The sequence below is a fragment of the Pezoporus wallicus genome, unplaced genomic scaffold (genome assembly GCF_028554395.1).
Source record: "Pezoporus wallicus isolate ANWC-B61680 ecotype Strahan unplaced genomic scaffold, APGP_CSIRO_Pwel_v1 contig_6597, whole genome shotgun sequence".
NCBI classification, from domain to species: domain Eukaryota; kingdom Metazoa; phylum Chordata; class Aves; order Psittaciformes; family Psittacidae; genus Pezoporus; species Pezoporus wallicus.
This window is the reverse complement of record NW_026635331.1, coordinates 865327-877607: the sequence shown is the minus strand read 5'-3', so window position 1 is coordinate 877607 and position 12281 is coordinate 865327.

Here is a 12281-nt window from a genome sequence, read left to right as displayed (position 1 = left end):
GGGTGGGGTAGTGGTTTTCCTTTTATGACTGCTGATTTCTCTGCTTGGACTCCTTCCTGGAAGAGAATCCTAACAAATTCTTCTCTTTAGCTTGGGCTTAGAGTATAAAATTATCCTAAACATTTACTTTCCAACTGTTTTTCAGTAATGCTTTCTTCTCTGCTTCTATTTTTGTTAGGGTTACTCATCATTTTTTTAAAATATAGATACTCTAATAATTGTATTATGGATGCCTCAGGTTTAAAGAGAGATACTGTTGTGATTTAGGCTAATGGTTATAATTTATCATGTGCTGCCTGTTCCATAAAAGGCATTGCACAACTGCATGTGTTGCAAGAGGGTTTTGTTAATAAAATTGGTATAACTTAAACATTTACAAGAAGAGATTAATTAGTCCACTGAGCCAAACTGTGATTCTGTTCACTGCTACTGTTAATTTGGCCTATCCTGGAAGCTATTTGGGAAAACCTCCAGCATATGAAGGGCCAGAACACGGCACAGTATTTCACTGCTGAGTTGTGGGGGTTTTTTAACTGCTGTAGTAAGATACTAAACTCTAATGTGCAACTTCTTAAGCCTCAAATACTGTTGAGGACTAGAACAGACTAATCTTTCAGAGTAGGTTTTCTTTTGATAGAGGACATTCACAATCATAAATTCTTTGTGTTTTCTTTTGCGGTAGTGTTATGGCTTTATAGGGAGGAAAGGTCTAGGCACAGTTATTCATTAACCCTGGGTCTCCAGCTATGGTAAGAAACCCTCTTTGGGACTGCATGCACATAGAAATGGGAGCACGGGGAAATCCATATGCTGTTTGTTAATTTAGTCGTACAGCCTACAAATTACTTCTGGCCATGTAGTTTGAATAGCTATTTGAACGCATGCTTTGCCTGTGTGGAACTGCAACATTGCTTAATTGGTATTTTCCCCTTGGTTACTTGGTTGAAAAGTTCAGTTTGTCACAGCTAATCTTTAATCCACAGCAACTCCCAAATGTATTTAGTGCACTGAATAGATTGAGTAGACCATGTTGAGGATGGAATAAAAAACTCCAAGGTCATTTGTGTGCAGTGAAGTATGATTAAGGATCTCTGTAATTTACATGCCTCTGATCTCAGATACCTTCTGGCAACAGTTCTATACTGAAAGTGCATGGCATGGGTATGGTGGGTTTACCTCACCTAAGGGACAAACTTTCCCCATCTTCACACTCGCTCACTCCCCTTCCTCAGCAGGGCAGAGACGGAGAATAGGATGGGAAAGCTTGTGGGTCAAGATAAAGATAGGCAGATTGCTTACCAATTACTGTAGCGGGCAAAACAGACTCCAGTTGGGGAAAGTTTATCTAATTTATTACCAGTTAAAATACACTAGGGTGTTAGAACTAAATACAACCTTTTAAACACCTTTCCTCCCACTTCACCGTGCTCAGCTTCATTCCATCACTCTGAACGTCTCTACACTCACCCCTGAGTAGCAGGCAGGACGGTATGAGGGGGTAGGATTGCCAGTACATACCGGATTCTTTGCCATTCCTTTCACACTGTTCCCCTGCTGTGGTATGGACTGTCCCCACGGGCTGTAGTCCTTCAGGAAAAATCTGCTCCTGCATGGGCTCTTCATGGGCTGCCATTCCTTTGGGAAATATCCAAATGCTCCAATCTGGTGACTGGAGGGAATATCTGTTCCAGTGGCATAGAGCACCTCCTTCTCCTCTGATCTTGATATTCCCTCTGCTGTTTCCCATTCTTTTCATTCCTACCTCCCCTCTCCCTTTCTGTCTAACTCTTGTTCGAATTGGGGTATGATATACTTTGCTTATCAAAATGGGGATTTGCATTTTCGTTTTATTCTTTACGTAACCCTCTACCCTCACTAGGAATGTTGTAGGGTTTCTTTCCAGAAATGTATTTAATTGCTAACAGTTGGAATGCTTACAGTGAAATTATAGAAATTCTGACCTAAGATTTATAGTAATGTTCCCTGTTAGAATATATTCTGGGAAAGTTTTGAGTATTTTTAAGGGAGGTAAAAATAGGATTAGAAACTCTTAATTTTAAAATAACTTGTGTATATTTGAGAGAACTCAGGTCTCTGACTTTAACACATAAAAGACACTTTCAGGTCTACTCATCAAGAAAAAATGCAATCTCAAACAGAAGGTGGGTTTTACCATTATATTTGCAAAACGAGAATGAGTTTGTACAACTCACGGCATTGCCAGAGGTACATAACATACAGTATTTGAACAATCTTGAAAAAACCTACACAGAAGCACTGCCATATATTTAAAAGAGATTACAGTTTTACACAAAGAATGTCTTTCAAAAAATTTATAGTCACTTCAGATATAGCCAAAATTTTTACTGTTGAGCTGCTTTTGCTGGATTGACTGAGCCATTTCAGACTAAGTTTAAGTTGGCGTATTTTTTAGATACTAAAAATTGAAAATTCCAGTAATTCTGTTTGGAATACAGTTTAAAAACCTCTGTAAATTTCCCTCAAATCCTGAGAAGTTTTGAGAATGTAATCTATAGTCTCTTTATATGTGTTAGTAATCCACACAGCGTTACCCTAGGGCATAAGAAAAATGCCAGCTACTGCAGTACACATTTTTTGACATACGTTTGTAATCCTCTTTTCACAAGGACATCCGTAGTCTTATAATAAAGCTGTAAGTTAGGAAGTTGCTTAAAAGACTGCTTCTGAAGATGTAATAGGTGTCTCTGATAGAAAATATTTTCAAGTAAAAAATTTTGCAACTCTGCTTACAGGCAGAAAACAGCCACTAATACTCTTTAGCATTAATAGAGTTCTGCTCTCTTGATATGCTTTTGTTGTAGCAACAGCTGTGAGTCAATATTGTTTCAAGTAAACAGCTTTTCCTTGCAGAAATGTTGTCCAGATGCACAGTTTAAGTTAAAACATATCTCCCAGTGTCCTAGCTATTGTGCAAAAACTCATCTGAAGTACGTTCTGGCAGCATCTGAGGAGTTAAGACAACTTTTGGAGTGAGAATTGGTTTGCCTTTTTGGACCATAAAAGACTTTTATAAAGTTCTTGTTTTGTTCTACTAAGTAATTCTAAGATCTATTTTCTATAACCATAGTTATAACTGATCTATTTGGTACACTGTAGCTGATGAACAGAAAACTTTAATACAGAGTTAGGGTTGACTGGAGATACAATCATACCCTTCTGGAATGCCTTGTTCAACAAAATTTACTCTGATGACCAAAAATGCACAGACAACCTTAAGCAGTACAGATCTCATAGCTAAAGATTTGCCTGCATTGAAGTGGCCTTCACCCTTAAGCATTGCTACTGCGATATAATTGAAGCATTTTGACAGTGAGAGGATGATGCAGTCTGGAAGGAATTTACTGTGATGGAATCGAGCAGAAGTTTTTTCTTGCAGGGGGAAGTACATGGCATTAAGAAAGGAGTGGATGGGCATCTCAAGAGCCCTAATTGTTCAGCACTGCTTCAGCTGCAGAACTTACTTAGAGCGATCTTGCGATTGACAGCAATTAGGTTGGAGATGAGTGTAGCCTGGATGTTAAGAGGAAAAGGGAAGTCTAACAACCTTAAGGAGGAGAGGGGTGTAAAATGAAGCACATGCATTATTTTTACCATGAAGAAAGGAAGTGTTTTATTGTGGAAAGGCTAAAGGCAGATTTTGATTTATGTTGTTCATAAACAAAGATATTCATGGCATGGGTTGCTGTTGAAAACAGTGACTGATGCATGTGTGACTGAATTCTTACTCCCTGCTTCTCAGAACCTTGAGATTTGCTAGTCTCAGCATTCATGGACATGATATTCAGCCAAGGAAATAACTGTGTGTCATTCTTTTATGTCTCAGTTTCCCAGGGTTTTGTTGTTTGTGGTGGTTACAGAGAACCTATAGGTGTTAGAGATCACCATTAGGTGTTAGAGATCACCATCACCAAGATGGTTTGCACTTCAGATGCTACTTGTAGGCAGAAAGGACGTTCTGGTTTAAACATACAGTACATCTTGAGTTGGTCATGGTTTGCGGCTTGGAAGACACAGCTAACAGCTTAGTAAGAGAAGTCACAGTGTGTCTAAATTCCAAATCTTGTCAGCTTTAGTATTTAGTTGTTACAATAACTTAAAGGACCAGAGAAGAAAAACAAATTACTTTCTATGCCTTCACCCTTTCCCTGTGACTTCTCATAGCATATTGACAGTGGTGCTATCATTTTTGCCCTGTTCCTTTATGTCACGGCAGTGCATTCTAGTGCTTTCTGGCACTAGATGCAGATTCATTCCTTCATGTGCTCACCCCCAGATAAGCTGTGCTTTGCTAGTTGGTCTTGGGGCCAAGAAATAACTCCTCACCCTTTTTTTTTTATTTGTGTAGGCATAGAAGCCTTTGAGAAAGCCATGAGAACAGGAATTGTTTTGGAATTGTTTTTTAAGGCAGCTTGCCTAGAAGAAAATTATCGGCATAAACCCCATGTTCTGTGATAGCCTGATAGGTATCATTACTGTCCTACTCAGCTGCTAATGGGACTTCTAGAAGCTCCTCTGCACAATGGAGTTCATGTACAAGCACATACCTGGAAAAGCCTATGTCCCACCTGCTGACACAATTGATGCTTGCTTGAGATTCCTTCACCAATGCTGAAACAAAACAGTATACCCAGAGTTATCAGTGCTTTCAGAAGATCTCAGAAGATCATGAGGTCAAAAAGGGGATGTTAAACTGACAAAAATCCCTTTAGGTCTTTAAGCCAGTAGTTAACCTCTGCACCTTATATGTCATAGCTGGAGAACTTAAAAGCAATTTAAGAAATTCAATTACTGATGTCTAAGTTGTCCCAGGTAGATCTTCATAATTTATTAGTGATACAAAATAGTAGAGGATGAGGTCCTAAAACGGAATTATGGCAAGTGATAAAAATGCAGTACAGCCAAGGGATTTTGGATGAGTTACCTTATCCAAATGCCTGATACTGGCTGTAGGAAGATTGTTTGGGGTAAAATGAAGCCCAGTCACTGCAGTAGGCAGTGTAAGACAGAGAAGTGTTATCTGAAGACATCAGTAAAAAATTTAAAATGTCAAATGATTCATGAAAGCAAGAAACTTGTTATAGAAAAAAGTTGCAGAAATTATTTATAATGATCTCATTTTCCTTGAACCAGTTGTAGCAAGCTTACCAAAGGAACAACTAAAGCAAATACAGATTAACCTCTCATTTGTTATCTTGTGAATAAAAGAAGAAAAAAAAGATTCTTATAAAATGTGCTCTAAAAGGTCACAATTAAGGTTAATGAGGAGAAGAAATTCTCAGCTGTCACGATTGGTGATGATGAGCACCTGCTATTCAGTATTGCTACTTGTGCTGGTTTTGGCTGGCATAGAGTTAATTTTCTTCATAGTACCTACTATGAGGTTATGTTTTAGATTTGTGCTGGAAATAGGTTTGGTAAGAGAAGGATGTTTTAGCTGCCTGCCAATGGGATGAATATGTGATGAACTGTCCACAATCCCTATTCCCTGCCCCCCTCTGCTGCTTAGGGGGGAAGCTGGAGAATCTATGGCTAATGTTAAGCCTGGGAAGAAGAGAGGGTCAAGGGGAAGGTATTTTTAAGAATTGGCTTGATTTCTCATTATTCTACTCTAATTTGATTGGTAATAAATTAAACTACTTTTCCTCGAGTAAAGTCTCTTATGCCTGTAATGATAATAGGTGAGTGATCTCTCCCTGTGCTTGTCCCAGCCCACAGGCCTTTTCTTATCTTTTTTTTCGCCTGTACAGCTGAGGACAGGAGTGATAAAGTAGCTTTGGTGGACACCTCACGTCCAGCCAGGGTCAACCCACCGCAGTCCTCTATTACTGCAAGACTACAGATTTCAAGCTATCTGCAGGAAACACATGAGTCTTTGAGAGCTGGAAAAGGCAGCTTTCAAATAGAATTGTTTCTCAGTTTTACCTATGGCACAGGTAGCACATTGCTATAATATAATGTTATCATTTTTTGCCACCTTAGAAACATTCTAATGATATATTTTAAATTTCTCTTAAATTCTCTTTTGCCACTTTAACAAGATCTGTCCTTTGTGGTAGAACAGCCACTAAGGCTGTGTAATAATATATGCAGTATTTAATTTTGAAAAGTCCAGTACAGTTGCTTCATGAAAGGCACTGAATAAGAAAAAAGCTGCAAGCTGAAGGCTTCTGTTCCTCTCACAACAGAAATACTGTATTTGGGTCTAATGCAGGCTCTGTCAGCAATGCTGTCACTGCATTTTAAATTTTTATTTCAAGAAAGCAACTTGACATATAAAAAGTTAGTTGCAGCTCTTTGTTTTCCTCAAATACAACTTGTGAAAAAAGTGTGCTAGAAACCATTCTGTATATATTGAAGTGGAAAGCGTGGAGTAGTACTGAATCTCACTAAGAAAATTTAAAAGAGGGCAAAGTTTGTGGGGTTCAGGACTTCATGGAATTACAGTCTGGGAGTGAAACGATGCTGCTGATTTTTTCTTGCCTAAGGAATTTGAATATGATAAAAGACTAGTTGTATTACAAGATAAATCTGAAGGAAAAACTTGGCTTTTAGAAATATGAAAGGACTGTGGAGACATGCCTGGAATATAAACCCATTTGTGTTCTCCAGGAAAATTAGATTTCTAAGGAATAGGATGAAAGATTCGATTCTTTTCTTGTGTGACAGCATTAGAGTCATAGTTGATAGGAACTCTGTCTGATCCTGTTCTATTGGGCATATGTTTTTCCAAATGGACTCTAATAAACTATTTGAAGATGAAGGTATTTACGTCAGTTCATTTGTTTTGTCCACAAGTGCATGTTCTAAAGACTGACTCACACCTTAGATGACTCCTGATATTTCTTCAACTGCTTCCTTCCCCATTCACCATCTGGCTTAGACTTTAAAGATTTTACCCAATAGTTAGTCATCATTCATCTCTGAAAAATCAAATTCAGACTCAGAAGGAAGGGAACCAGGGTAAGATATCAGTTTGTATGCTAAAGTTAAAATAAGCTGCTTTAGTCTTAGGCATTTATCAAGACATTTCCCAGAAATCCACCTGATTTCTGTTCCTTTTTCCCCCGTATGTTTCTCATTTTAAGAGGTAGTGATCTGCCTATGCCATGGTATAAATAAGTCATTGAAATGGGTGTTTCATTCTTCATTGTGTTTGCCCATCTTCTCTCTCACTTTTACAAATCCAAATGATTCCTGATCAGCTTGACTTGACTAAGAATATACCACAGCTAATAAGTATTCAGAAAGGGCTGAGGTTTTGGAAGATTTTTATTTCTTTATATCTTTATTTAAGGTGTTAATTACTGGCCTAATTAAGCCTTTTAATGCAGAGGATTCTCCAACATTGCCAGGTTTTGGAGGGAAACAGTTTAGAGATGATGATTTGATTTTATTATTGCAAAATAAATAACCTCATTTATGGCTTGCTTTCTGTCCTTAAGTGCATGCAAGTAACATTCCACAGAAAGCATAGTGGCAAAGTTTAAATGTTTCTTCTCTTCTTCTAGTGAAGGTGTAGCTCTTAATACACTACAGAATAGCCCTGTTTTAAGTGTGGCTCAGTGTCCTGTCAGTCTCCTGACTGTACTGAAGTTCTGGTATGCAACGCTGTTTCTGTTGCTAGTAAGGTACACCTTCATATGGAAGAGCTGCAAGTAAAGGTCACTTTGGTTAAAGTTTAATGTGTTTTCTATACTTAAGAACAGCAATACTAACTTAAGGATACAATGAAATTTGTGTCTCTTGCTTTGGCTTCGTCCATTTGTTCTAAGCATCTAGTTCATTATCACATTCTTATTCCTCCTGCCAAGACATCCCATCATGACCATGGCTGAGGGACTCAGGATGGGAATTTCCGAAGTCTTCTCTAAGGCCCCTTTAGTGCTTGTTAGAGGGAAGATATGAATGATTTGACTGCAGTTGTGAGAAGGACTCTGAAATTTATTGTTTAACTTTGAAATTGCAGGCATATCCTTCTTTTCATCCAGCCCCTTGCCAAATTCTGTTACTCAGAAAGAACTGATGCAGTAGATTCACAGTGAGTTGGGATGAATTTGTTTTCACCATTATCATTTAAGGTGGCTCTCACTTCTTTTCCTTCCTGCTGTTTGCTTTCAGTCCTGTAGTGGATGCTCCATTTTTCCTTTCTTTCTGATACTAGAAGGAGGCAATTGGCAGCTCAGTCACCTTTGAGTATAGCTGTGAGAAAAGCAAATCTTACAGCACTGGAGTTATTGATAATTACACCTAGGCTAATTTTAAATTACATTATTTTAATACTGTCCCTATATATTTGTTCCATATTTTCCTATAAGAAATACAACAGAATATTAATAGCTCCATCCTTTTGAGGTGTTGCCCACATTAAAGCAGGAAAGGATGGCAGGCAGAGAAAGAGGTTTGCAAGGAAGACAGGGCACTTAGTTTGGGTTTAGTGGACAGTAGAACCACAACTTCTGTGATGCAGCTGTCTATACGTATCAGATAGCCAATAATTGTACGTGTCATTTATGTACTTGATAAGGGTAGTAATGTGATTATCTAGTGCTATGTGTCATAGGAGAGCTAATTTGTAACACACCTTTGTTCCAATCAGTTTTCCTGGAGGCCATAAACGTAAAAAAAAGTAGCTTTTTGTGTAAATGCAGATGTCCTTTAACTCACTTTGCAAAATAGGTGATACTTGTGGAAACATTCACTGGTCCTCTGGTGTGAGAAGATGTTAATATTGTTGTTTCAGAGTAGCCACTTGAATCCCTATTATCTGCTGCACCTTTATGTCAGAAGCAGAAGTACTGAAAAATTGAACAGTTCTGCGGTACTCAAAAATATAACTGTCAAAACATTCCGGCAATGGTAATTCAGTGACATTTTCTGTTAAGGCAGGTAACAGTATCACTATTTCTGAGGTGCTGAACTAGACCTATAAAAACACCCCCCCAAAAAACCTTTTTTTTTTAAAAAGGAATCTCTACTGAAATCTCTGTTGAGCCTGTTTAGAAAGCTACAGCAGGAAAAACAATGAAGAGCGAGCAGGCTGTTGCTTTCAGGAGATTAAATCAACATACACTGTACCAGCTTCTAGAGCAGCTGCCATCCTGGGCTTCTATTAAATTTTGGATCTGGACGTTTGGTTGAAGGGTCGAAGCAGCTGAAACACTGCCTTAGCTACTGATATATATATGTTGATATATATAAGAAACACAATATTTGCCCCCCTTTGTAAGTATTGCCACAGTACATGGGTACAGACTCAAACGTCTGTGTCTCTGCGCTTTTGCCAAAATAGATCTTAGCTTATGTTCCTATTATTTTCCTTACATAGCCATATGAACAAGAGATAATCTGACATTTCTCCTGAGCACACAGCTGCTTCTCTGCAGGCAAAGAATCCTCTTTTTTTTTAATATATATTTTTCCCCAAAACAGTGAAGCTCCCAACAACAGAGTTTGCTGCTGTTCAGAATTTGTTTTTTCCCACTACCATTAATGAGTCTGGCTTTCACAAAGTTCTCATTTCCAAATGACCTAACATCAGTGAACACTAATATTAGTCCCTTAAAAAGGGATTTGAATGGAGAAAAGATGAAGGCACTCATACCATCACTCAAGTCAAATGAGGAGTTACCTCATCTGTTTCCTCCTGGGTAAAACAGACCGCCAGCTATAGACCTGCAGGTCTGTATTAGCCTGCCATTTCCTTGCTCTTAAGGTTCCCATGGCTGCTGGCTTCTCAACGGGGGCATCTCACCCATTAAAATCTTATTGGTTAAAGAAGGGACAAATGGAGCACTAAACGAGGCAGTGATTAATTTTTTACAGGCTTATGCATCCACACAGGTAAATCGTTGTATAACCTCAGTCAGAAATTTAGCTGACTTTAAAAAAATTGAGGGTAAACTGGGAAATGCTACCTTTAAGGTCCAAATGTCTACTAGGGAAAAGAAATTGATAATCCATACTGCATCCTATAATTGTAAAGGACAGTCAGATATTGTTGAAACTGAAATCTATTGGTCATGAAGCACACATGGACTGCTTAAAAGAAAACCTGGACTGCAGAAATTATTGGTTAAATTCTCTTATGTGTTTTAGGAGTAAGGTATTATAGCTAATAGTTCTAGTATATATATATATACTGATGCTGATCCAGAACTCACTTTAAACTGTGAGGACTTTCAAACATCTCCTGTAAAATTACCTGCATGGTACCTGATCAACAGGTGCTCAAATATTTGAAGACACCAGAGACATTCTATTGATGAGCTACCAGTATTGATCTTCAGGGTATGACAAAATAACAGGAAGGTAGTGAATGTCATATATCATCTGCACTAGCGCTATTACATTATCCAGTTTAAATGTAGACAGAAATATGGATACTGAACACCAGGAAAGGAAAGGACAAATAGATTTTAAATTATTGCAAAGTCAGGAACACAGAATTATGTAGTTCAAAACTTGTGTGGAAGAGCATTATTCTTCTCTTCTGTGTTAAAAGATAAGGCTATTTTTCTTTCTGAACATAGAGACACTGCTATGAGTTACATTAGTCCCAAACTGAGTATTAATCTTTTCTTAATATTTACTAACAGCAGTTGGAAAAGAAAAGATAGTAAATGCCACAAAAAATTTGCAAAAATGACTAGACCTTGTGTGGAAGGGATGTTTAGGTAAACACTAGGGATGTTTACCTTTAAAGTAGGCATCCTGAATTAGTTTTTATCGTTCTACCTGAAGTACTAACAAGTCAGATCAGACTCATGCATGTCTTAGTTATATAGAATCTTTTCCTCTGGGATATGTTTTAACTCCCTCTCTGAAAAAAATATCAACCTGGCCTGAATTTAGTCCATGATTTATACTGATCAGATCATTTCTTATAACCATAGGAGTCAGGATGTAGAAAAACTTTCAGTTGTCAGCTTAACTATCAGGAAAAGGAAGGAGTCAGGAGAAATACTGGAAAACTGGATTAGCAAATGGCCTTTTTTGGTTCTAGAATATGGAACAGGTAGAGATGAAATCAAATAAAAGAGATATAGTTGATGTCCACAAAAAAAGTGGCTAACAGGGTGGCAAGCTGAGTGGTCACAGACTTAGCAATATTGTTTTGGAAAGACAAATTCACACTATATAACATACTTGCACTGGTAAATGATTTAATGAAAAACAGAATAAAATTAATCAGGTAAATGATTTCCACAGTGGCCATGATAAAGAAAACTACATTAGCAAAGGAGATGCTTATGTCTCCCATCATGAATGCTGCTGGACTGTGTGTCAAGCTCCCTCACAGATAGAAATACCAAAAATCCCTGCTTATCTTTGATTAAAGACCACAGCTTGTACCTTGTCTATGCATGTGGCATCAGGAAATTATGTTCACTGCATACTGTTGTTTTAAAGAAAACATTAAAATGCAGAACCAGCTTACTTCACCCAAACTATGTAATAAACACTTCTTTCATCGATGTTTTGCAGTGGCAAATAATTTGTTTATTTCTTCTGCGATACCTCTGCCAGTGTTTAATCCCAATATCAATGTGCTTATGAATTTACCAATCAGTCTATAAGTCACCTGGAAGGTGACACCAACTATGGTCACATTTATGTTCTTTCTTCTTGTAGTTTACTGGAGATTCAGCTCCTCAGAGTGCTGAAGACTGACTGTTGGGACTTAGCCAACCATAAGAGAGTACCAGACAGTGTATTTGTTGCCATAATGAGATTGAGACTTCTTTCCTGGTAAGTGGACAGCTGAATGACTCAGCCATTTATCAAATGAAGATGGAGAGCTGGTGGTGCCCGGAGGAAAGAATTACTTGTTACGGATAGCAGTTGATGTGATATGATTATGAATCATGAAGAAAGCAAGTTACTTTAGGAAGAGTTGAAAGAAGACTGGGCAACATTTCAGACCTACCAGAGTCTTAGGTACACGGTTATCATGATTTCCAATAACTGGTCAAAAGTGATTCCTGACTGCTTACCACAAAAAGAGGCCAAATTTACAAACTATTACATAGGAAGGAGTTCTACTATATAGAATTTTTTTTTTTTTTTTTGTTAAGTAAGAGTCTTGATCACCTCCTTTATTCATAGAAAAATCAAAAATATCAGGGAAAGAAAACTGTCAGATATGACTAACAACAGAAGTCAGAAATGAGCTAGGATCTTCTAGGAGCACAGATGGTAGAGGGATAAGGTTCAAATAACAGAAATAGCTATAGACAAAT